Here is a 26,548-nt window from a genome sequence, read left to right as displayed (position 1 = left end):
GACTTGTGACCTGTTGGGATTATGAGGCCTCTGCATTGGTACACTTTGCATCTGTATAGGATTAACATTTTTCATCTGACCATCACCAGTCATTTGACTTGTGTTGAGAATACATTCCTTCTTTCAGTGGTACTAATGTATTGCAAAAATTACATGGATGTAACCGATTCATCGTTGCCAAATCTTTTCCAGTGCCTGAGTCACTTGGAACACCCCAACCTCTATCCGGTGGAAAATCATTTCTACGCTGCATCATCTCTCCATTGCCTTGAAACCCAACTCCCTGACTTCCACTACCAGCACCATTTCCCACAAAGGAGCCATTTTGAAATTATTTCTGTGCAATCTTAGTATGAGCAAGTGTGAACTTTTCATTAAGCCTTTTCTGTTTCATCTCCTGCTCTTTTCTGCTGAGCTTAGCATATCGAAGTATCCAAATGCTTACTTTGCCAACATATCACATTCTGCTGAATATGCAAGCTAATCTTCATATGGAACTCAAGAACAAACTGTGACACAAAATTGCTCACATCATAGTTTCACGAAAGTTGGCACCGCTATGCTGTCAAAACACCTACTACAAACACTCATAATAAGCATGCACCTGGGCATACCCTTCCCACTTAGGGCAACAAAAGCAAAAAGAATGAATGATGGATGGAAAGCTGAACAAATCAAACATTCATGTCCAGTCACAGATCTGGGTTTAATCCATCGATTTTTTGCTCACCACACCTTCCCAGTTTGGACCCAGCCATATGCATATCAGTCTTGACCCTGCTCCACATAGGATCAGTTAATACGGAACTGCCAAGCCAGGTCCTCCCTGTACTGGAGACAAGCATCCTGGGACCGTTTCAGTTACAGGCCCAGGGCACATGTAGTGCCCTTTAGTAGGGGCTTATAAGAACATTAAACATGTCAATTGTGGAGGAATCAATATTACCATTTGTAGGGGAGAGAGCACAAGCATATCAGCATCGATTAGCAGTGGCAAAGTGTGCAGAGTCCTAAAGCCATAAAATACAAGGCAGAAAAATTGAGGGAGGCAGACAGGCAGACAAAAAGGTGGGGGAAGACCACCCTTAGACTGTCCGGCCTAACAAAACCCAACTACAACTGTCCTTTTTTCCTTACTCTAAAACCTTTCCTGAACATTAGCATATGCTAAGCCTTGTACTGTGCTGGGCTAGACGGGGGTTTGATGCCCTATAACATTTGTTTCAAGATTTTGATTATGTTTAGTTTAAAAGTACCATATCAAGGAAACAGGAAGGGTCCTTCTTTCTTAGTAATGTTCTTCTATTGGTTAAGGCAAATGCAGGTGTGAAGAGCAACATTAATGACTATGTATTGATCTAGAGTTTGTTCCGGAGGAGCTTCCTCGCCCCTTCAGGCAGGAACTGTCATATTGCCACTCACAATATCTCTCAATACTCTAAAACATTTCATTTTTTTATTCATTCTTTGTGAGAAACTGGGTTATTTCTTGAGTGAAACCCTATTCAAGCAACAGCCACAATCACTGTGAAGGTGTACAACAAGAAAGTCCTTAATTTTACCTTTTCTTAACCCTATTGTAGCTTCATACAAAAGCAGGTAGGGTTAACTTGGTGGAGATGTGTAAAGTATTTATGCATCACACAAACAGAATTAAAGTGAAAACACAATACAAGAAAAATCCTACACTCATTTAGAAAAATAGAGTAACATTTAATACATTATTTGACATCAAAATGACAAAAATAGAATCAGCACCGTAAATATGGAATTTCAAAGCTTTCATCTAAGTATTACACCTAAAATCACAAAGTGTAATTTGCGGCTACCTAGTTGGGCCCTCGTCGGGAGAACATTGCGGCTTGCACCATCCCATTGCCCCTACCAGCCAATGTCAGTGCCAACACAACTATTAAGCATCACACCCCTTCAAGTGTGATAATTCAGACTATTTCAGGCCCCCAAAGCAATTGGAATGGCTTGCAAGGCAGGTTTTAGCCATTTTCAAGTTATTCTATATTATTAAACAACTATTGTATTTCTCTCTGTTAGACAAACCGCGCCACCATGTAGGGGACTGTCATAAGTGCTAGTGCTGACAATTAGGTTCTGGTGCCGAGCACCGGAAAGTACCAGCTTAAATCAAGCACTGCATGCAAGACTGGGTGAAAGTCATAATTTCGGGTTGACTACGATTGAGTGCGGGCCGGGTAGAGGGACCAGGTTGGTCACACTAAAAAAGTTGTTTCTAAAGTCTGGGGCGAGGAGTCCAGTTCCCGAGGGAGAGGACGGTGAGGAGCAGGGACTGAGTCGCAGAAGGTTGTCGCTGTAGCATGAAGAGCAGGACGGATAATGCAGAAACGTGGATGTCCGTTGCTGCAGTGAGAAGATCCGTCAGCCATCACAGTTGGTTGTTGCTGGAGCTTCACATTGGCGCTCTCAACAGGCTGTCAATGCTGTAGTGCTAAGTGCAGATCTTGTGTTGCTGGTGGTCACTGTATTGCAAAGAGTCAGGATAACCACAGCTTCACATTGGTCGTCGGTGCAGGCAGCAATATCTTGGCACGAACAGGCCCGTTTATGGTTGTGAAGAGCCCAAAACCTCAGCATTTCTTCTTTTCTTCCAAGAGATGTTCAAATTATGCCACACCAAGGGTCCACGACCTGAGGGGCACCTCCTGAGGATCAGAATTTCAGTTCAGCAGAGGCCAGCAGGGCTCAGGCAGGTCCGGTTGCAGGTCCCGGCAGATCTGCTGGGCAGTTCCAGGAAGTGCTCTGGAGCTTGTTGTGTCCATTTACTTCAGAACCGTAGGTCAGGCAGCTGGCCCTTGGTGTCAATTTAGCCTTGGAAGAAGGGTGCAGGTCCAGTCTTCCTTCACAGCAAGAACGACCGGCCCCAAGCAACAGGGCAGTTGGGCAGCCTTCTTCTGTAGTGTCTACACGTCCAGGAGTGTACTGAAGAGTGGATCTGAGGGTACCCATTTTATACCTGGTACCCACTTTGAAGTGGGATAAGCTTCTAGATTTCCCCCCTACAGTTGTGTCTGGGATTTCCTGCCTCCCTTCCCTGGTTCTAGTCTGTCTGGTAGCACAATAGGCTAGTGTTAAGTTATTTGTGTGTGAGCTGAGCCAGTGCCTTTTAAGTTCAGGATTGGAGATGATAGCTCCGCCTCACCATCTTGCTCAAGATGACCCATTCTGCCAACACCCAGACCCTCTATTGTAATACTGTTTAAAAGGAATAAACAAAGGACAACTACGCTTAGTCATATGACCTAGGAAACAGGCTGCAGATGTCAAATGACTGGAACAAGAACATGTAAACTTTCTAAAAGTGGCATTTTCAGAATTGTGACTTAAAATCCAACTACACCTTTAAAGAGGGATTTAATTTACCATTCCTCAAACACCAAATATTGCTTTCCCACCTGCTCCCAATCAAAAAATATCCATTATCAAATGAGTGTCAGAGGACACTCTAGTCTTAGTAGCTATGTACTATATAAAATCTGATCATTCAGTCATAAGATATCACAATGTTATCCTTTGGCAAAGGTAGGCTTTGCAATAGTGAAAAATGAATTTGGAAGTTTTTCACTACCAGGGCATGTAAACCTTAAAAGTACATTCCACCATTTTAAATACAACGCACCCTGCCCTATGTGCTGTTTAAGGTCTACACTAGGGAATACTTGTATGTATTAAAACAGAATGTTTAGGCCAGGCAAAAGGTTTATTTTGCCACGCCAAAATGGTGGTGGGTAGATAAGCATAAAGCGCAACATTCAAGAATGGGTAAATCAGCAGAGAGGTGAAAGCTCTTCGTGTGTGTCAGGATAGGATCTGCTAAACTATTCTAAGGAACACACAATTAATACCCAATAGAAAGTCCTGGAAATATCTTCCCATCAACTCACTCTGGATTGTCAAATCAGGCCAAAACATTCTTTGGAGCAAGTAAACTCCCCAGGATCCTACGGTCGGACAAAGAAGTGTGCTGCTGTACCGCTTCTAGTTTAGCAACAATTTGATCTTATTGGACCGGAATCTTTTTCCCATTCCCACGCACTATAAGTCCACAACTAAATTTCAATTAGACAAGTAAATGTTAACAGGTCTATACAATAATCAATGCTTTATTATAATGAATTTGCACTTCTTGTGACCGCAGCTGTAGAGGAGAGAAAACATGAAACTTGCAATGCATTTATTTAAGAACTAATTAACAGCTAGATTCAGGAAAGAGCCGTTTTGCGAGTCCTTAATAGGGATTATTAAGGAATCGCTATTAAGGACTTGCAAAATGGGATTCATGTAGGAATCGCTAAATAAATTGCGATTCCTACTCATTCCTTATTTGCGATTAGCAATTAGCTAATCGCAAATAAGATAGCAATTTAAAGAGTGCCAGGGGTGTCCAAAGGACACCCTGTAGCACCCCTGAAATGCAAATTTACACAGGTGTTGCGCACACACATGTCCAAAGGACATGTGTGTGTGTGTAACATGCAACTGAGAAAAATGCACTAAAGTGCTTTTTTCTATTTTTTCGCTATTTACCACGAAGTCAGACTTCGTGGTAAATAGCGGCCAAATAGTGCGAATTCGCAATTTAAAATTGGTTAATGAATTGCATTTAAGGAATGTCTAATAGAGATTCCTTAAATGCAATTCCTCGCAAATATGCGATTTCGCAAATAGCGATTTTTGCTTTTGGGCTGATGAATCCCAAATGCAAAAATTGCGCTCGCAAAGGGCCAGATTCTGAGAATCTGGCCCTTTGCGAGCTGATTTTTCGTTCATGAATCTGGCTGTAAGTGTCTGAGGCCTAGGTACAAGTCATGTCAACTTTAAGAAAACAAACAATTTGGCAATATAAGAGTACAATTAGATTGTGTGAATACATTGATTACAATATGATTGTATATGTGTGACTCATACTAGCAGTAAATGCAGCCACATACTGCTATTTGATTAATATAATGCACAGCAAATAACATTGGTAATATATATTTAATATTTAAAGTGCTTAAGAACTCAAAGCACAAAGTTACACTGTACCAACAGTGATTGAAGTTATGCCCATTAATGCACACCTTAACAGAATAGATGCCCATCTTCCACATCCTGTATCCAGAGCAGCAAGATAAGATCGCTGCAAAAGTCTCTGACCAGGCAGAGGCTGACAGGATCAATACCCAATGAAATTGAAGAGACCGTTCATATTGGTTAGCTGGTTGCTATGGAATTGTACAACAGTTGAAGGAAGTTGCATGTTGAAATTATTGGTTCCCTTTGAAAGCCCAGCCATGCCTTGCTCTTTGGGGAATAGATTTCACCTGCAAATCCTGACAATTATCAGCAAAGACTGTAACTGGGATAATTTTAAGTCATGCAGAAAGAGTGTAGAAACGTGAAAATGGGGGTTGCACAAATGCTGGTGTCCGCTACGCTTTAAAAGTGGGCCACTAGAAATCATCCTTAGAGGGTTCAGACATCCTCATTAAAATACATGGCATGACTCTGCAAGACCAGAAGTGACCACTTCCCTTTTAGATGGTGCTGATACATTCATGAGGGTCAGTAATCCTCCAAGCTAATAAAGTGTTCCCCCACAGTTATTTATAGTGGCTGGGACACAAGAGTCCACAGGAATGCACACTCTTCTCTGATGCTACTGCACACACACTCAGACCAGAAGCTGTGACAGTTGGAGCTACATCACATTATTTGTGATATGACTGAGAAGTTATTGTATGGTTCAGTCAGAGCAGCATGGTTCTTGCCCAGTAGCTCGTTAGGACATGCCATGTGATCCCTCCTTGGCAAGACGGAAATGCTAACACTATGCCACAGTGAAAAGTAGGCACTAGCATTTTGCTAATTGCTCTTATTTGAAGCCTTGCAAACCTTCTTTTGAAACACACTTAGTGGAAATTAAATGAAAAGACATAATTGCAAATCCCTCTTTATAGTATACACTGATGCAACTCCCAATATGAATATTCACATAACATCTTTCAATCCGAGCATACCTTCAGATTGCAAATAATCTATTTTTTTATTATTATTTTTTTATTATTTAAACGTCCGTCAGTAAGATGCAGTCAATACATCAGCGTATACAGTGGAAATGCAATCATGTTATAAGCAGCATCAAGAAGTGTTCATCAAAAAAGAAAGCTGTAGCAATAAGAATACATGAATGGCAATGGGCATCAAAATACATTACAGTCAGATAATAATACTATACATAGCAATGTCAGGGTATTTTTTTCCAGTCGGCACAATACACACATGCACACATAGGGAGTCCAAAAGGGGGGGAACGCCCTGGAATATAGAGGACAATAACGGAAGAGGGCACCCACAGCATGTCTCCTTACAGAAGGGGATATGCCATGTCCAAACGTATCAAGCGAGTAGGGCTCATGGCTCATCAGTAGCAATGGTAGGGTGCTCTAGTAGATATGACTGCAGTGGGACCCAGATGTCACGGGGACGTGAGGAGTGGGGGAGTAGTTCAGCGTATGTGCAAAGTTGATCTTGCCAAAGAATCATGTCGCATATCCAATCCTTAAACTTGGGTGCTCGGCCACAGCCCCATCTACAGGCCACTCGTCGCTTAGCCAACACTAAACAAAAGGACACGAATTTCCTATATGTAACAGGGATATGTTCAGTATACCCTAGGAGTGTAATAAGAGGTGATCTGGAGACAGGTGTGGAAGACATAGAATCCAGGGCCGCAGGAACCCGGCGACAATAGCGAAGCACCCCCGGACATCCCCACGCTAGGTGTAAAAAATCTGCATGTTCCGCCCGACATCTATTGCATATATCAGAGTCGCGCACGCCAAATTTGTGAAGCCGGATCAGGGTATAATAGCGACGATGGAGAAATCTATAATGTATTACACGGAGCCTGCTGTTAGAGGAGACCTGTTCCGTCTGCCTGCAGCAGTACTCCCACTGCTCATCAGTTAGCTCCTGGTCTAGCTCTGCCTCCCATTTAGCCTGAGAGGCGCACGGCAAGTAATCATTATCCAGGTACAAGGTGTGATATAATGTAGATACTAAATGTGAAGCGGATTCTGCGCGTAAAATTTGGTACAGTGGCGTCAAAGTGCTCGGTTCGGAAGGGAATGAGGAGTGGCATGCCTGTATGCCATGACGCAGACGAGCATAGAGAAATGTGTCCATAGTAGATTGAGGGGGGTCTTGACACATTGAGGGGGGTCTTGACACATTTGCTGGAGGGTACGGAATTTACCATTGACATATAGGTCTCCCCAGTATTGAATATTCTGTGTGCGCGCCATCTTCTTAAATATGCCCTCTTGCATTAATGCTGCGTCTGGGTGATAGGTGAGTGGGAGGAGAAGGGAATAGAGGCAAGATTCGGATGTATGTCCTAAAATGCGAGCCCAAGCTTTTTTCGTGCAGTCTACAGAGTTGGGGGCACACCCCGAGGCTCAACACTGGAGAGTAAAATGCCATCCAGCGGCAAAGGGTCTGCAAGCCAATGTTCAGTGGCGACATGAGGAGTATAGCGAGGCGAATGAAACCAGTAGTGAGCGAAGTGTGCCTGTGCGCTTATATAGTAAAGTTCAAAATTTGGAATGTCAAAACCTCCCTGTGTGTACGGCCGTACAAGCGTGTCCCATTGAATGCATGGCTGTTTACCGCCCCATACCAATCTAATCAGTTCGGAACGAAGAGTACTAAAGAAGTGACATCCAGGGTCATAGGGGATGTTAAGAAAAAACATTTTAATGAGGGATATGCGACCAGCCATAGTCCAGGGGAACGCTATCCATCGAGCAATACAGCCACTAACATGTTCCTTCGCATAACCGTAGTTAAGACGCATACGCTCCTCCCGGTCTGTTGTAACGCGAATCCCCAAGTATTTAACCTCGTCTTCGCACCACACAATGGGATAATCTGTTTCAAAGGGGGTGGCTGCGGTGGTCAGTGGGAATATTTGTGATTTGGCCCAGTTGATATTAATTCCAGAGTAGCCGCCAAATTTAACAAACTCACGCATGAGTGGGTTTAAATTCTGACGGGGGGGTTTTATATAGAGGGTGACATCGTTCGCATATAGGGAAATGAGACTAGGGCGCAGGAGACAACGAAAGCCTACATGGTTGTAGTGTTGCCTGCTCCTCACTGCCAAGGGCTCCATAACCAGGGCAAAAAGGATAGAAGAGAGGGGACATCCCTGACGGGTGCCACAGGATAGTGAAAAGGAGGGTGAAGTGTGCCAATTGATCAAAACTCTTGCCGTCGGTGAGGTATATAAGAATCGGACCCAGGACAGGAAGCCGATGGGAAGTCCCATACATTGGAAGACAGTAAAGAGGTAATCCCGCTCTACCGAGTCAAAAGCCTTGGAGGCGTCTAGAAAAACTGCCACCAGTGCCAATTTGGGATCCTCCTTTTGTAAAATGGAGAATTTGGTTCTAAGGTTATGGGATGTTGCTCTTCCAGGACTAAATCCCGCCTGGTCGGGAAGGACTAATTTATCTAGAAGGAGACACAGGTGGTTGGCCAATAATTTAGCAAGAATTTTAGTGTCCGTGTTTATAAGGGAAAGGGGTCTGTAAGATTCACAGCGGTTTGGAGGTTTGCCTGGCTTAAATAATGACGCGATAAGGGCCTCCCTCCCTGAGGCCGGGAGAATTTGTGTCTCATGAGCCTCAAGAAAAACCTCCTTCAGTATTGGGAGTAGCTGATCAATGTAGGATTTATAAAAATATATGGGCAGTCCATCAGATCCTGGAGTTTTGCCCTATTTCATCTGCATGATGACTTCCCGTAGCTCATCATCCTCAAATGGCACGGCAAGGAATTTGCGCTGCGTGTCACCTAGCCAGCCTAGGGTGATGTCTCCGAAAAAGGGAGTAAAATCTGGGGGGGAAGGTACGTTGTGAGCTATACAGATTTGCGTAGAATGCGGCTAATGTTTTGAGTATATCTGGACTGTCCCTATGTCGCACGCCCTCATCATCAACAACATCAAGCACATAGTTAGAAAAACAAAGTTGCTTAACAGCATTTGCTAAGGCGCGCCCAGGTCTTTCACCTTCCCCATAGCACCGAGTAGTGAAATATTTGCCGCGGAACTTCACTTCCCGGTCTGCAGTAGTTGTATAGTAAGTACGTTTTACACGGAGCAAAGCCCTGTGTGTACCAGAAGCATCATTCCACATGTTGGCCTCCAATTTAATCTCAACCTCAAAACGCTGCAGATTCCTCCTAATGTCACGAAGCTCACCAAAGCTCTTGGACATACCTATGCCGCAAACAGTGACCTTAAAGGCCTCCCACCGTGTGCCCATATGATCCACAGAGCCTTTACTTCAGACGAAGAAATCGGCGATCTCGTCCCTCAGTGCAGCCTGAAAGACTGCGTCTTGTAGAGTCTCGGGCAATAATCTCCAGCAATGAGGGGTGGCAACAGAGTCAGGGGGAACTATCTCAAGACACACAGGAGCGTAGTCCGAATATGTGCGGGCCAAATGAGCAACCGAACGGATCCAGGGGGTCGCTCCTCTCGAACAAAGCCAGTAGTCAAGGCGAGACCACGTAGCATGACCAGCAGTATAAAATGTGCCCTCTCTCTCAGTAGGATGCATGTACCTCCATGTATCTACCAGTCAATGTTCATCAAGTGTCCCCGGGAGAACCTCCCACGTGTTAGTGTAGTGGTGTGGTTGGGGGTTAGATCGGTCAGCTGTTGGACGTAGAGTCGTGTTGAAATCTCCTCCCCAAAACACATGTGTGGAGCCTATTTCCAATATGCATCTCCAAAGAGTGGTGAAATCATTAGGATCATCTTGATTAGAGCCATAGCTACAAGCCAAAGTAACAGATTGCGTACCTAATGTACCCCACATTATGCAGCTATGGCCAGAAGTGTCACTATATGTGCCTCCCAGTATAAATGGTGTATCCTTTTTAACTAAGATGAGCGTGCCTTGGCAGTACGTTGAGTAGGAGGAGAATGCACGTGCGAAGGCCCATCTACTGCCATTGCACGAAGGTCGATGGGGATCAATGTGGGTCTCTTGAAGTAGGGAAATATGTACACGGTGACGATCTAAATACGCCAGGATTTGTCATTTTTTTTTAGGTTCTCGTAATCCCCTTACATTCCACGTGAGAAGTTTAATGCTTAGGTGATCAAATTGTGCTGTCATAAGAAATGATGTAGCTGATGAGGATATGTTCGTGTCCAGTCATTGCCATTATTCATGCATAATTTCACGTGGTGAAAGACATGTATCCTACATCGGACGGAACAATAAAAAACAGTCCCACCCCTTCCCACCCTCCAGCAAGAAAAAAACCCAATCGAGCAGACGTTGAAACACATGTCAAATCTCGAAACCACCCCCTCCCACAACAGCACCTCAATTGTGCCGGTATTCAGCCGCCCACCCATTAATTCCCAGTGTTTCAAGAACTGTCCATGGACTCAATAAGGCAGAACAAAGGACAAGGTGTGCCAGCAAACAATAACCAATAAAACAAAGATACCAGGGGAAGCTCCCATAAGGAGGACGCCAAGTGAGCTCCAGTAGCCCCCCCGGTTAAGAACCAAACGGGGGGTTCGAGCACCACATGGGGGGTGCTCAGTGAGGTATCAAAGGTATCTACCAATTATGTATTAGTGCAATTTCCAACATGCATCAATGACGTTTGTAGTATTCAAAGCCACTAGGGCACTTAGCTGTACAGGGTCAGTCGGCAGTAGCAGTGGGCACTCCAACAGCATATTAACGATGGGACCACGGATACAGCAACAGAGTCAGACAGCGAATTCACATCTCGTGATGTCTTGTTACGGTCAATTGTGCAATCAAAAAAATGACATCGTGGTGTAGGTTATCTGCCAGATGGCAAAGGAGATCTAGAGTCCCGTTCTCCTCTCTACGCGCTCTACAGAAGTGGAGCGCGTCGCAGCTTTCTTGGTGTCAAACGTCAGCCTGGGCTGTCGGTTGTCAGACTTCCCCATGGCTTCACGACACACAGCAGTACAGCGGGAAAAGAATGTCGTGTTTTAGGATCACCAGGCTTCTCAAGAAGTATATAAGGACACCATGTGAGAAAAAAAATAAAAATATTGCCCCAAGTAAATAGCAACGACCGTTAGACTGTTGAAGGATGTAGAGTCTATACTTGCTGGTGCCTCAGAGGGGGAGTGAGACTCGACCGCGCCAGGACATCCTTCCAGACGCGAGGCAGCGCAGCATCCAAGTTGACAGACCACCAGCGGAGAGGTTTCCAGGAGTAAACTGCCTAATGGAGTTAGCAGCATGTGGCGGTCCTGTGAGGAAGTTTCAGGCCTCATGTGGATACCCGATGATAAATCAACAGAGGCAGCACTGAAGTATGGATTCTTTAGCACCATGCGCGAGGTCCCCCCTGTGCAGGTTTCAGGTAAGAGGAAGGGAGCAGTATCTAAGTGCACAGGATCAGTTTCCTCTCGTTATGCATGAGTAGAGTGCAGCATGCAGGTGACCTCGCGCTTCGGGGCCCAACAGCGTAGCCACGAGTTATTCACGCAGGCCTCGAGCGGTTCCTGGCATATGGGCACAGCGTGGTCCAGTCGATGCAGGGTGAAATGCTTCCGTGCATGGGATGGAGGACACGTGGAATTGCCAGCACAGGTTTTATAGGTGGGCTACGTCCGCTCGGGGCATAACCGAAGTCCCAGCCAGTGCTGCTTTTCCAAAGGAAACGTTCTTTGCGGGTTGTCTGTGCAGAGGCAGATGTGCTCCGCAGGGCCTCCCCAGCGCGGCAAATGTCTCCATCCCTGAGCATTCGGCACTCCACTGGGCATAAGCTCAGAGGTGATCAGAGGTAGCGGGGAGAATCAAAAGTTTTGGTCTGTATATGCATCCCGTGTTGGGTCCGTATTGGGCGGACAATCAGGAGCTGCATCCGCCTCCAGCAGCACTGCATCCACGAGTCGGGTGACTCCGATTAGTCTGATACGCCGAGTCACTGCGCCACCCAAGGGGGGAGGCCCGGGAAGATGTTTCAGTCTATGCCACCCCTGCCGATTCAGGCTCACCTCAGTATTTGCTAGTTTCCAGCGTAGCAGGCGGAAAGCAAGGCAGGCAGTAGAAGAGCACCTTGTGGAGAGCCCCCAAATCAGTTTCGGGTTGCTGCAGGCCCAGGGCCATGTGAAGACCAGGGAGCTAGCATAGAAGAAGCAGCCGCTCCGGGCTCCAACTCAGTCACCCGTCTCCACGCCCTCAGCAAAAGCACCACTGCTGGAGCAAAGCGGTTCACCCAGGAGTCCCGAATGTTTGCTCAGTGTGGCAGGAGGGACTGCTGTATGGGCAGGTTACATCAGCAGGCAAAGATTACAGATAGATATATGGATTATTAGCGCATTTCTTCACCGAGCCTCCGGTGCCTCACAGGTGTGCGGCTATCTTGGATGTGCGCCACCTAGCGCCCCCTGCAAATAATCTATTACGTTAGTATGTAGCCTTTACTTCACATGCTCTATATTGGGAGTCATTTTATCACAGGAACTACATTGGGAGACTTTACATTGCATAAAAGGTTTCAGTCTTTTACTTCAGGGATACTTTGTTTTGAGTGGCTTAACCTTAACAGGATATGTATCCTAATCAAATTCAAACTGCATCATTATATTCATGCATTTTGGATTAATTAATTTACTAATTTATTGATTTGTAAATTTCACAAAATCCGCTAATGAAACTTTCCTGTTTTAGATTCCACCCTCTCTGTCGTTTTTGTGGTCCTGCATTGGCTTTACTGTAATCGAAATGCTTTGCTGATGTTAGCTCCTTTCATACACTTTCAGTCGACAACCATAGGTCTATACCACCAGTGTAGGGTTTTGTACAACCACCACACTAAAATATGTAGGTACAGAGAAATCTGCAGCATCAAGTGGTTGAAGAAAGAGGATGGTTTGTCACTGTAATATTGGGAGCTAGAACAGTCCTCAAAAGATCCAGTATTTTCTCAAGACCAGCCCATGTCCCTAAAATCACAACCCAGTTTGAAATATCGACAGAGTTTTTATAGTTCTGAGGGTGGTTGTGGTATCCAAGGAGTGAGGATAAAAAGGGTTGCACATCGCAAATTGTCTATATCAAACATTTGCTGTTTGTGTTGACATTATGCGTCTTGCAGTGTAATGTATGTTAGAGTTCCAAGAAGGTAGCGAAGCTGGACAGAGAGCCAAAGTGCTACATTATGTATATTCCCAGTTAAAATGGTGCATGTGCGCCTGCAGTTTGCTATGTTTGCGCCAAGATTTTGCAGCCCTCATCTACCACCAAATCGCTTCTCTGATTAACCTCACTAATTGCGCTACATTGACTTCCAGTGATGACCGGCAAAGCAAGATGTGTAGCTTCCACTACAACATTTCCTGTGGGGAGCTCCGCTGTGAAGCTTCCACAAAGACAGTCGATGGTGCCCGACTGATTTACGCACAACAGCAACGTCAATCTGCAATACCCAGCCTACTCTTCTTGCTGCAGCGATGACTCTGCGACACTCTACCTGCTCCTAGTGGCTTTCTCCACTGCGAACTGTACTCCCCATGCCAGACTTCAGAAGTTAACTTTTTCGGTAGGACCAATCTGTTCCCTCTACCCGGCCGGCTCCCCATCCCGGTTGGCCTGAGCTTGTGACTTGCACGCAGTATTTATTTCTAACCAGTAGTTTCCGGTGCTCAGCACCAGAAGTTATTTGTCAATGCTGGCACTCATGACAGTCTGCCACATAATGATGCTGTTTGTCCAATATAGAGAGGAGAACAATTACTAATTCAGTATGCCTTGAAAATGGGTAATGCCTATCTTCCTTGCCATTCATATCGCTTTGGGGGCCTGGAACATTCTGAATTGTCACACTTGGAGGGGTGTGACGCTTAGTAGTTGTGTTGGTACTGGCATGGCCATGCTGGCAGGGGCAATGTGCTGGTGCAAGCTGCAGTGGCCTCCTGGAGAGGACCCAACACTTGTTTATTCACAAATTGAGCACTGGTTGCACAACTAGATAGCAACAAGTGGCGCTTTGTGCCTTTGGGTTCTATGGTTACCTGAAATCTTTGCAATGGCATACCTCTGGTTCTACTGATTGGTTTGGTGTCAAATAATTTATTAGGTTTTACTCTATTTTTCCAAACTAATATGGAATTTGTCTTTTATTGTGTTTTCACTTTAATACTGTTTGTTTGCTGCATAAAAGCCTTACATATCGCCTGACTGCTTTCTTTTCAAGCTACCAGAGGGTTGGGTACAGGTTAAATTAGGGATTTGCTTGTGGTTCACCCTGACAAGTATTGTGGCTGTCTCTTGAGTAGAGTTTCCCCCTTTCAACCAAAAACTCAATTTCTCACAGGGAATGATTACAAAAATGAAATGTTTTAGATTATTGAGAGGTCCTGCCCAAGAGGGGGTGAGGAAGCTCCTCCGGAAGGAGCTCCTAGTTAATGCATGGTCAATAATGTTGGGCTTTACATTATCATTTGGCTTAACCATTGGAATGTCACTGGAAAAGAAGGACCCTTGCAGTGTCCTCGATATGGTAGTTTTAATCTGAACATAAGAACATAATCGAGAACTTGATACAAGTGTTATACCCCCTCCTAGGCCAGCACAAGAGGTGGCCCTGGGTGCTAGGGTATGGGCTGCATGTGCTAGTAATAAGAAGTATCAAAGTACCCATCAAAGGACAGTTTTAGTTGGGTGGATGCTAAAAGGGATGCTGAGCAGCACATACTGATGAATGAGAGACATAAAAAAAGAAAAGCACAGGAAGAGAAGAATACTGGTATAGTACTGAAAGTATTCTAGTGATGATTTTCTGGAGGATTTGCGGTCTTCCAGACCACTGCTGTATAACATTGTTCAAGATGCTGTTGGTGGTCCCCAGATTGTGGCAACAGTACAACTGCACCAGTTGAGTGTGCTGCAACTAGACAGGAGGATCTACTCGGACAACCCAGTTGTGACCATCCTAACCCAGACGGCTTCTTTTATGACAATTCCTATTACCATGGTTCCAGTTATACCAGCCCCCAGAAATAACTGCCTGTATCAAAGTGGCTGAAACACTTACTGTCACGCTGTAACTACATCAAGGCGAGTAGCCCCAACTCTTGTAGTCTCACACTTATCTGCCAGAATTCCCTTTACCATAAAGGACCCCAAAACTAGGAACTCACAAGTAGTTAAATGGACTCTTAATCCATTTACTGAAGCTGTAGCTTCATAACTGACTTTATTTATTTTGACACCAATTGGTCTTGGCGCTACTGGGTTTTTGAACCTAGGAGCAAGGTTCGGATCAGAGGAAAGGTCCCTGAGGAGTGGAAAAACAGAGACCACCAAGGAAATTCCAATAAATCTGTTAGACTTGAGACATTTAGATGTGGAATTGAATTAACTTATTAAATGACATTTGGACACAAAATATTTACATATGTATCAAGTAAATGAACTCTTGTTCTTGAGTAAAGAATTTACTCGCTGTGCTGTCACAGCACAAGATAAATCGGCAAATATAACATTGAAATCTCTAAGAGTTCGACTCTTCAGAGGAGTTTTAGGGTACATGTGAATGAGGAAATGACCAATTGAGAACTTCTGGTAAGAAGATATTCATCAGGCAACTGGTTGTTAGCATACAGAAATAGAGTAATCTGAATAAATTAAGGAAAGGGTAGTTAAGAGCTAAAGTCCCCAAGTCATAGTTTACTGTGAAGGCTAACCATTGTTTGCACTTTACAAATAGTTTCAATCAATCAATATTCAAAATCCGCTTTAAACTGGATCTGCAACCAATTGTTATTTTGTCAGAGCAATCCATCTTTAGTAAAGGTGGCTGTCGAGAACTTCTCTTGTGCATGAAGGGAGGCAGAAAGATGCCCAATATTTCCAGTGGGGAAATACTAAGCAAGTACGGAAAATACAGTCAAGCTGATGATGCTATCACTGATGTGATGAGCAACAGTTTGCCCTTTTAGTGGTGTGTTAACGAACATCAATTGTGGCCAGGTCAGAGTTTGAGCTTACAGTAGTGTGTTCAATGTGGTCACATAAACATACAGGATCGTTAATACCCTGGTGGGCAGCCTGACAGGTCTTTGGATGCCCTGTTTTCCTTTCTAATGGTGGAACAACACCCTCCAATTTGAGAGATCGCTGCTTTCTGTGCGGAGATTGCTAACCCTACATTGGAGCGGCTTCACCAGCCTCTCCAGAGTAGGCTCATTGAAATACTCAGTGGGCACCAGTTAGTTGGCAGCCTGCTCAATATTTCTGTTTGTTTTGCACAAGAAGTAAAGGGAAACGTTTGTGTAAAACATGCAATCAATGGCCCTGATGCAAATGGAGTTGCTCCCTGTGTGTCTGGTCTGTTGACAGATTTCTCTGCCAGGTACCACCAGGCTTTGCATAGTAGTCCTTGAAAGCTGGATCTTACAATGGGCGCCCCTCCCTAAATAGAGTGAGGTGACTTTCACTGTGAGGTCAAGTCAAGGGTTTCCTCTGTTGATGGAATCCCTGCACTTTGATGACCTACATTTGGCGAGTGAAGCACAAGGTGCAGGACCCCATCGATTTACTGTGTTGCTCTCACTCTGCCAAACTCTAAATGATGCACATGGTCTGTGTTAACATCACGTACATAACTATAGATAAAGCCATCTTTCTATTTCTCCTTATTTATTTATAAAGTTATATATAGTGCGAACTCCTTGCGGGCTGCTTTTGGCTCAGTCAAGCACCATGCACAAGTGACTTCATGATGAATGTTATGTTCGCCAAAATAATTCAATGGTATTGTTATACATTTCAAACATTCCTGACACCTAGTGCAATTTTCGTGCAGAGAGGGGTAAAACATTGTAGTATCCTGGCTACTCCCTTAATTAATGCATTATGATCCGGCTCCTTATCCCATTGTGAAACACAGCGTAAACCATGAACATTCAGTCTTTACTCTGCATCATATCGTGCCACATGACCTGGACCATAAACTGACTAACAATAAGATGGCAGAAGTGCCTGTTCTGTCCAGAAAGTGCTGCTCCGTGCATACGTGCCAACATTCGGTGACCATAAAGATACTATTGATATCACCATAAATGTTGTCACATGAGCTTTATAGGATATTGAGCTTTATATGATATTGATGTCACAAAACATCATCACATCACATCACATGACATGAAATGGCATGCAAATCAGAGGAAAACATCAAGTGGCTACTGACCAAGATGACAACTTGAGAAACAAATGGCACAATTTAGGAATTACCTCAGAGATATAACTTTCTGAATATTAATGCATACATTTAAACCCCCAATTGCACCAATGTGATGGCAAGACAAGCATGCCCAATTTACTGGAGAGAGATGTAAGGCCTGATTCGTCTTCAAGGCAACCTATTTATTATGGAGCAGAAAATGCCCCTTTGCAGTGCTTTTGCATACATTTATAGCAATCATTTAGTATTTGAATACTTTCATGATGTACTGAGGAAGGCTGACACACCTCAGGGGATGTTAGGAGTTCACTCACTACCTTGTATGTGGATAGACCTGCACACCTAGTTAATCAATTCTTATGTTGAAAGAGATTTAGGTTAATCTGAATCACATATGTTGTGTCTGTGTGCTATCATGCTGTGGGGTGCAACCCTAACCTCTGTGTGACATTTGCATGTGTAGAGGCTTGGAATCAACCAAATCTGCGTAATGCGCAGCTTAAGTCCCTAAGGTTTCGCGTTTTTATCTTATTTTGTAGATTTTTTGTTAATTGCGAAAACATGTATTTCTCATGACTTCAGAAATTCAATTTGAACATCAAAAATATAAATCAATTGAGAATGACGGATACAAATTTCTGTGACATTGTGCTATATCTCACTAACACAAGGTTCTAATACGATCAAAAACATCAAATTGAGACCCAATGCATTTCGGGTTGTGTTAACCCTTCTTCAGGGGTACTTCGTAAGCTCTATTCAGCTCTATTCAGCCCTGTGCTGACTCACCCTGTCTCCTGGAATCCCCCATCCCCTGTCACTCAAACTCCAGACAAGGAATACACAACCTAGCAGAGGCAGACTTGGAAAGTTTAGGCAAGAAAATACCTACTTTCTAAAAGTGGTATTTTCAAACACAATGTTAAAACCAACTTCACTAAAAGATGTATTTTACCGTTCTGAGGTCAGGCATACTAAACTCAAATTTCTACCTAGTTCCCTGAGTCGGTTAGGATTATAAGATGTTATAATCAAATTGCCCATTCTGGCCTATGGGGAACAGGTAGCCTTGCAATAGTGAAAAACAAAAATGGCTGTAATTCAGTATTCGGACATGCCACACACACCCGGGCATGTCCTGCCTTTTACCCACAACGCACCCTGCCCTTGGCCCTACCATAGGGGTGACTAATATGCAGAAAAGGGAAGATTTAGGGACTGGCAAGTGGGTGCACTTGCCAAGTCAACATGGCAGTACCAGACTGCACATAGGCTCTGTGATGGCAGAACTAAGACACACTTTTACAGGCTGCTTCTGTGGGTGGCACAACCAGTGCTGCAAGTCCACCAGCAGCATTTGGTTTACCAGCCCTGGGCATCCACAGTGCACTGTACTAGAGTCTGACAGTAAATCAAAAAGGCCAATCGTGGAGTCACTAATCCATACATCAATTTACAATAGGGAGAGCATATGCACTTTAGCACTGATCAGCAGTGGATAAGTTCCCAGAGTCATAAAACCAACAAAAACTGGTCAGACAAAATGCAGGAGGAAGGCAAAAAGTTCAAGAATGACGCTGCAAAAAGGGCCAAGTCCAACAATCCTCAACCAGGTTGCTTCCCCTACTTTTGGTCGACAGCCAACTGCACTAGAAATGGGAGAAATGTGCGCTGAAATACTACAGCTTGTTCTTGCTATTCTTGGATCACATATCATAAATGATGAAGAGTGAACTGTAAAGAAATCTTATTAGCCTCGAAAAGAAGATAACCTAGCCCCAAGCGGAAGAAGATTTAAAATTTGGGACTTTCAATAGAGAGAAGAATTGAGGGTTAGGGCTGACTACGTTTCTTCAATAGGTTTAGTATCATTGAACTGAACAGTACAAAAATCAAATGGAAAAAAAGGAAAATAAAAGACATAGTAAATGACCAAATTAAGCAAAGTGAAAAAGAACAGAGACTTTGTTGAATTCAGTTGCGTTTCAATTCAAAACCGATATTCAAAATGGAGTCCAAAAAGTCAGGACGCAAGCAGAAATGCATAATTGGTACCCTTATCGTTGTGATGCTTATTTTCATAGCTGTGATGATTGTTACATCATTGGTTGGGTCTCACGATACTGAAAAGAATGAAACAACACCTACCCCATCTACCGCAGACGTAAGAGAGGGTGCATCAGCTAAGGATAGAGATATGATTAGGGAAACTAGTCGGATGCTACACGTAGATTTGTCAAAAGGAGATTTTTCACTGAATGCATATGCTCGTTTGTTGTATGAATATGTGGACACAGTAGAAGCAAAAGATTGTCATGGGGGTATGCAAATACCAGCATCAGTAGAAGAGGGCATCTAATATCATTACTTACCTTTGACTTATGGCATCACATGTAGTGTGTTGCTGAGCATGTTTTATAGTAAGGCTCATTTTCAGTACTATTTCTCAAATTATGATGTGGTGGTACTCCCTAAAGTTCCAGTCCTGAAGTACATGAATAAGTATAATTACTATAGGGAGGTAGAGAGGGTATCTATGTATTTTTTTGCCTACTATTACTTTAGATACATCATATGTTCACAGACATAATTTGACATGCATGTTGACTGACGTCAAAAAGAAATTTTTGGATCAAATAGAAGATCAACCTAGACAGGCCTTATTTAGACTGGACCCAAAGCATAAGGTTATCCCATGGACACAGGAAGAATTAGATCATAAGCCAAAGGGAAGCTCTGGTCCAATAGCTTTGGACTTTCAGCAAAAAGGGAAGTTATGTATTAGAAACCTGTCCACATACTATGACAAAATATTTGTGGGTGAGATGGCAGAACTAAGACACATCTTAATTGAGGAGCCGATAAGAAAAGCATTATTGGACAAAATAACCATAGTATTTTGTGTGTGGGAAAAGTACTTATGTAAACTTTCCCAAGAATGTGTACGGTACATGCTACTTAGCAGTGGTATTTCCTAAAATCTTTCATGTAGATGATCTATGGCCCTTAGAGGGAAAAAGCGTTTGCAGAGGAAAACGTGATGCAAGTGCTGGAGAAATTGTTGAGGATTTTTTTGGAGCTATGACACCAAGTGTGGATGTGAGTTTGAATGATGTGAATATTCGAAAGCTGGCAACAATAGTGGATAAACTCTCTGTGAATATGGCCCAAATATTGTTATTCGTTGATGGGGAGATCGTCTCGATAATGGCTATGTTCTTCAAAATAGTCTTGCTTTAGATGTCCTATTAGCAAAAGCCAGAGAAGTCTGTAAATTATTGAAAGTTCAACAGTGTTGCACGAATATTCCTGACAACAGTCCGGATATACAGAAATGTATCATTAATATTTCAGAGATACATCAAGACGTACGTGATTTGGCTGTAGATAGCATTTGGGAACAAATTGGCAAGGGATTTGGGAAGTTTGAAAGCTGGTTTGGAAGTCTGGAACAAGAAATAATGGGATTCATCCTGAAATCCATCATAATAGCAGTCATTTGTAAAATTGTGTTACTGGGAGCCGTCAAAGCTTACAAATGGCAAAACCAGTACCAGTATTGCCTACCTAATTGAACTTGGACCAAAGATGATCGCTCGAATCGCTGACTGAAACAGTGACTCTCGGAGGAAAGTTTTGTCCGAAATGAATCAAATGATTTTAATTGTTTTTACATCACATGTGCCATATCAATGAGCAATTTCAAAAATCATGTTGTAAATAGAATTTTCGAATGTTTATATGTGTATTTATATCAGTGTGTTGTCCCGTATGAATGTTGAATGTAAGTCGTCAATTTGTCCTCAAAGTGTTGTTTTTTACCCGTTTCATTTTTGTTGTTTTGACATACTTTTGTGGAGTGATCTAAATGTTTATCTAAAAAACAAAAATTGCTCATTGATATGGCACATGTGATGTAAAAACAATTAAAATCATTTGATTCATTTCGGACAAAACTTTCCTCCGAGAGTCACTGTTTCAGTCAGCGATTCGAGCGATCATCTTTGGTCCAAGTTCAATTAGGTAGGCAATACTGGTACTGGTTTTGGTTTATAGTTAATTGATAGTGAGGCTTGTCCTTATTGCCAGTGAGCCCAGACCCTGTTTTGGTTTTGGTACAAATGGCAAAAGGCGCGTTATAATGAAAACTCCTTGAAGAAACTAGAGCAGCAATTAGAATGACTGCAGGACAGTCATTATCTGCACCTTAAGTGGTTAGAAAAATTCAGACAGGGACAGCAAGCTACCACTTCTGTTTAGGTCGATCCCTTCTGCAAGAAGAAAACTGTAAGAGAGTAAGATGTTGGTGTTATGACACTAGTCATAAGAGGGGGAACCGATAGAGCGTTAACAGCACTCTACATTGTATGGGTGCTGTTAGAAACTGGATCCCTGGCTGGCCAGGGCTCACGCCAAAGTCAGTCAGAGACCACCACTCCTAAGTCAGGGCAAGGGAGTTACACGCCGAGATAACCCCTGCTCACGCTCTAGGTAACGTGGCGCGAGCAGCAAGGCTAAACTTGGAGGCGGTATGAGTTAAGTATTTGCGCACGCACCCCAGCAACAACACCCAAGGCCCACCACAAAGGAAACTCCACACAAGGTTATATAAAAAATAGCCTTTGTATTATAGTAAAAACACATTAGATAACACACAAACTTTACAATGTGCCAACAGGCACGGGCAGAATTTACAACGGATTATGTACAGGACAGGGCCACATAGACCACTGTCAGGGGTAGGCACTTGTTAGAAATAATACTTGTAGGTATACACTTAGCACATAAACATATAATGACTGTCACCAAAATAGTACATGTAGCACACAACCAGTAATCACTGGTAAAGAGTAAATACCTCCTACGCAACCCTAAACACTGTAGGAAAATCACGCAGGGAACTAGGACCTTATCATCAGGGCCTATAGGAACATAAACAATCACCTAAGCAAGTCACATTTAGCAAAGGTAATGGGGCATAAACAATCCTCTAAGCAGGTCACTCTTAGCAAAGGGGATAAAACATAAAATACCTAAGCAGATCACTTTTAGCAAAGGGGATAAAACATAAAATACCTAAGCAGGTGACTTTTAGCAAAGGTAATGGGACATAAACAATCCTCTAAGCAGGTCACTCTTAGCAAAGGGGATAAAACATAAACACATTGCACATGAGGCGGTAAAAACACATTCAGAGGTGCAGGTTAGAACATTTGCGCAGGAATCACATACATCAGTAAATTTCAATGCGCAGGGTGCACATAGCACAACACTAGAATTGTCCCTCAGGCCAACTGGCCTCGCAAGGGGCTGAAATGCCCTGAGTCTCAATGTCAGGGGGTCTGCGCAGGCAGCACAAACCACAAGCCTAAACGTAGCAGTTGCCCACAAAGTGCTGGGCAACTGGTGCAGGAAAAGTTAGGGCAACGTTGGAGCCTCGTGGGCTCAAGCACACAGGTGACTGGCACCTAAGAGCTTCAGCGCTCTAAACAAATGAAATGCCCCCAGAGCCTCTCTCAGGGCTCTAAATCAATATGGGCGATGAGCCTCGCAGGGGCTCGAAAAAGGGAATGCCCTGAGCCTATCGGGCTCGATGCACACTAATTGCCCCCAGGAGCCTCGGGGCTCCTAATCACAATTTCGGGCACGTTGGAGTCCCTCACGGGGGACTACGGAACAAATAATGCCCCAAGGAGCCTCTCTGCTCCCACCAAGAAATGCTGCAGGCGTTGGGGAGCCTCGTGGCTCAACAAACAACTATGCCCCTCAGAGCCTGCTCCCCTCCCTTCTGCCTCACTCACCGGGTCTCTTCAGCGGGGGCTCCTCTCTCCTGACGGGGAGCCTCGGCAAGACGCGGCAAGCTGCTTCTTTCCTCGCTGCTCGGCTCCGGGGGCGGGACTTCCGGTTCGCCTCTCCCGGGCCGAGCAGCGATTGGCTGACTGACCCAGCACTTCCGGGTCGTCGCGGGCAGCGCGGCGGCCCGGTTTAGGCAGGCAGGCGGGGTCTTAATATCCGAGGAGTGGGCTCCCTCATGATAAAAATAGAAGTCAAGAACGGGGCAATGCCGGGTGGGCACCGGCTTTAAATGCTTAAATAACACAAGGTGGGCACTCGTAAATTAAATAACGAGCGCAGCAAATTCGGCAGATGCCTGGTGGGCACCGGCTGGGCAACAAAAGCGCTTCCAAGCGCAATAAGTAAAATAAAGCGCTCTCTAGCACTAGAGCCAATCCACAGCGCTCACAAGCGCTTCAGGGCAGGGAAAAGCGCTCACAGCGCCAAAGGGCAGAAATAAAGCGCTCCAAGGCAACAGCAAAGCTCCAGCAAGGTCTGGAGGCAGGCAGGGGGGCAAGGCAGGGCCAGAGCCAGCTCACTGGGTCTCCAGGCAGGGAGACAAGCCAAGTGACGGTCCTCCTGGCCCCAGCAGCAGCAGCAGCCCCCTCTGGCAAGGATCCTGGAAGAGAACAGAACCAAATTGTATGGGGACACAGCCCCTTCTTATACTGTAAATCCCTTTGTCTGTAGGTGCAGGGTGGGGGAAAACCAGTTGCAGCTGGTTTTGAAGTACCCTTGATAGCTCAACCACCCATTTCATTCACTGGCAGGGCTAGGGTCATCAGTCGCACTACAGGGGGTGGAGCCAGCATTGTGTGGGGAAAGTCCAGGCCCATCAGGGGCCAGGTGCACTCCTCCCAAGTCATCAACATGCTAATCTCACACTCACCACCGGGCAGACACATCCAGCCTTCCTAGAGCCAGGCTCACCAGCCAGCTCCCACCAATCATACGCCAGGCATATATTACATTAATATGCCAAGTCCTAGAAGTGGCATTTCTACACATGACACACTCATGCCACTTACACCGTTGCGAAGCATTCATTCCCACGAGCTCGCACATACCAAATTCGAGTCTGCACTCCCCACGCATCAGGAACTACCAGGGACACAGACATTCCCCATGCATTCCTATGGGAGAACAGGCCAGCCTAACTACATGCACGCACTTTACTCTGGGACACAGGGAAAAAGTGCGCACAGACCAGAAAATCATCCATATAGATCACAGATCTAAAGCAAAAAGATTAGGGGTGAACCTGCCTTAAGGGCCAAGTCCAACAGGTGCATTATACTCATAGCCTAAACGTTCTCACAGATATTTTTATCGTTTGCAGTGTACTATGTTTATTAAATGCATTTATTCAGCATTCACAGCATTGAAAAGTAATTTACACCTTTAAGTAGGATTTATATGTATTAGAGACATTATCATTCCTGTACGCATAATGTGCAGAATTACATGATATTCATATCAATGTAATTGAGTGTGTTTTAGTTGCCTGCACTGTAGGCCCAGAGCTGCATGTTGTTGACAGTTTCGAAATCCCTGCTTGCTAAAGATTCAATTAAATTAATCTTTAGTGTGTGCCAGCACAGTATCCTCTCATCCCACTGCAGGTACAAGAATTCTACCTCATTATTCTTAGTTTAAGAAGATAACCGGAATGTCTTTCAAGAGTGTGAGAAGCGGGAGGGGAGGATACCTTCTGTGCCTGGCCTATCTGAACCTCAAGGCCACTGGAAGACAATAAGAACTTAATTAAAATAAGTAACGGAAAACTACTGGGGAACTTTACAAGTGAAAACAATTTGTTATGTGATACCTTTAGGAGGGGGGCTGAATTTGGTCGTTTTGTTTGATGTGTAGGGACAGAAAATCAGACTTCTACATTTTCGGAGGTGAAGGAGCATCCTAAGAGCGAGCTCCAAAGCCCTCAGCTAATTTGACCCATTTGACGTGAGTACTTCTTAGGAAGTCAACACATACTGACACCTTTGGGAAATGAGATAGTGGAAATAGAAGGAGCATCAATAAGAGTAGTGTAGGGAAAGATAATTTATGCTTTTTTTCCTAATGAAAAAGGAATTCGATTCCGCCTCCATCTTGGAGTGTATTTTGATTCTGGAATTGATCACATTGTGCCTTCTGTGCCAAATTAATTATATGCGTAGGTTGAGCTCTGTATTGATTTTTATGTACCTATATTCTCTAATTTTAAGATGCGTGTATATTCAATTATTTTTGGCCTTATAACAAAACCCATAAACTGGAATTCGGAGTCTATGGTCTTTTAAAGGTGACTAAATTGTAAGTATAATCTTGAAGTTTTTACTCCCCTCAACCACTTTCAGCAGGCAAACAAAAGACCATCAGTGCTAAATTTGGAAGGGAAGGCAAGGACAAAATTTAGCGTAATCAGTGGGCACACACTACTGGTCCGCCCACCCTTTTCCAAGATCTATGAAAGAAATGATTGAGTGAACTCAACAGCTGTTAGTTGTACAACGGTCTCTATCATTTTTTGCGTTCTGGTGTGCTTTAATACAAGCATTGTTGCTGGACATTATTGTGCAACTATCCTTACTTGCATATATTTTGTGACTCTCCTGGGTAAGCAGTGGTGCTTTCCCCATCTATATACTCCTAGTATAATGTTTTTCGAATAATTAAGCGAAGAATATTTTGTATCTGCTCCTTAAGGATTCACAAACACGTTAGCGTAGTTTGTAAGTTTAGGCCGTGGACTCGATACTACACGGTATTTTAGCGTTTTGTATGTTGTGCACTTGTAGTTCTTGGTTTTCTTGTTATTGTTTTCCTTATTGTTATTATTGATTGATTAAATAGGTGGTATTTTTCAAAATCATTTAATTACTTTCCCAAGTTGCTACAGTGCAGTTCTTGTGTTGGTTGCTGAAACGCCGAATCCCTGAAAAAAGCATTTGTAGGTATAGTCACTTACCATTCGCTGTGAAACCAGGCCTTAAATGTTGAGAAAGAAAGCAAGTTTTTTTTTTTTACTAAACTTGGAAAGAATGTTATTTACCATAGTGACATTACATAACATGTCTTCATATGGTGGATACAATACAATTTTCCTCCGAAATCAAGGAGTGGCTCATTAACAGATCATATTGGCGGTCGGAAAATGAGTAATTTAAGCATTTAGAAAAAAAACTGCAAAAAGAAAGTAGGTGGGGCAGCCCTGAGGGATGATGACACATTCTTGGTGATTTGCAAAGGATGATTCCACTTTATAAAAGGAGACTAAGCTGCTGAGTATAATACGTGGGAGCCTGCAATCCCAGTGAAAAAATCAAGTTTCTAATTTCCTTAATACATGCAACCTGATACATCTTTAAAAAATTATGTTCCAGCTCCACTTTACTAAGGTATTACATCTGAGTACTGATGTCACAATGCCTGC

The 26,548-nt window shown here is 43.8% G+C and overlaps 1 protein-coding gene across 1 annotated transcript in view; it reads left to right on the top strand.

Annotated features, from left to right (window-relative positions):
- Nucleotides 1-26,548, top strand: part of LOC147707493 (CD109 antigen-like) — an 899,009-nt gene that overhangs the window by 113,229 nt on the left and 759,232 nt on the right. The window lies entirely within an intron of this gene.

The sequence above is a fragment of the Lissotriton vulgaris genome, chromosome 6, assembly GCF_964263255.1.
Source record: "Lissotriton vulgaris chromosome 6, aLisVul1.2, whole genome shotgun sequence".
Taxonomy (NCBI): domain Eukaryota; kingdom Metazoa; phylum Chordata; class Amphibia; order Caudata; family Salamandridae; genus Lissotriton; species Lissotriton vulgaris.
This window is presented reverse-complemented; position numbering and strand designations above follow the sequence as displayed.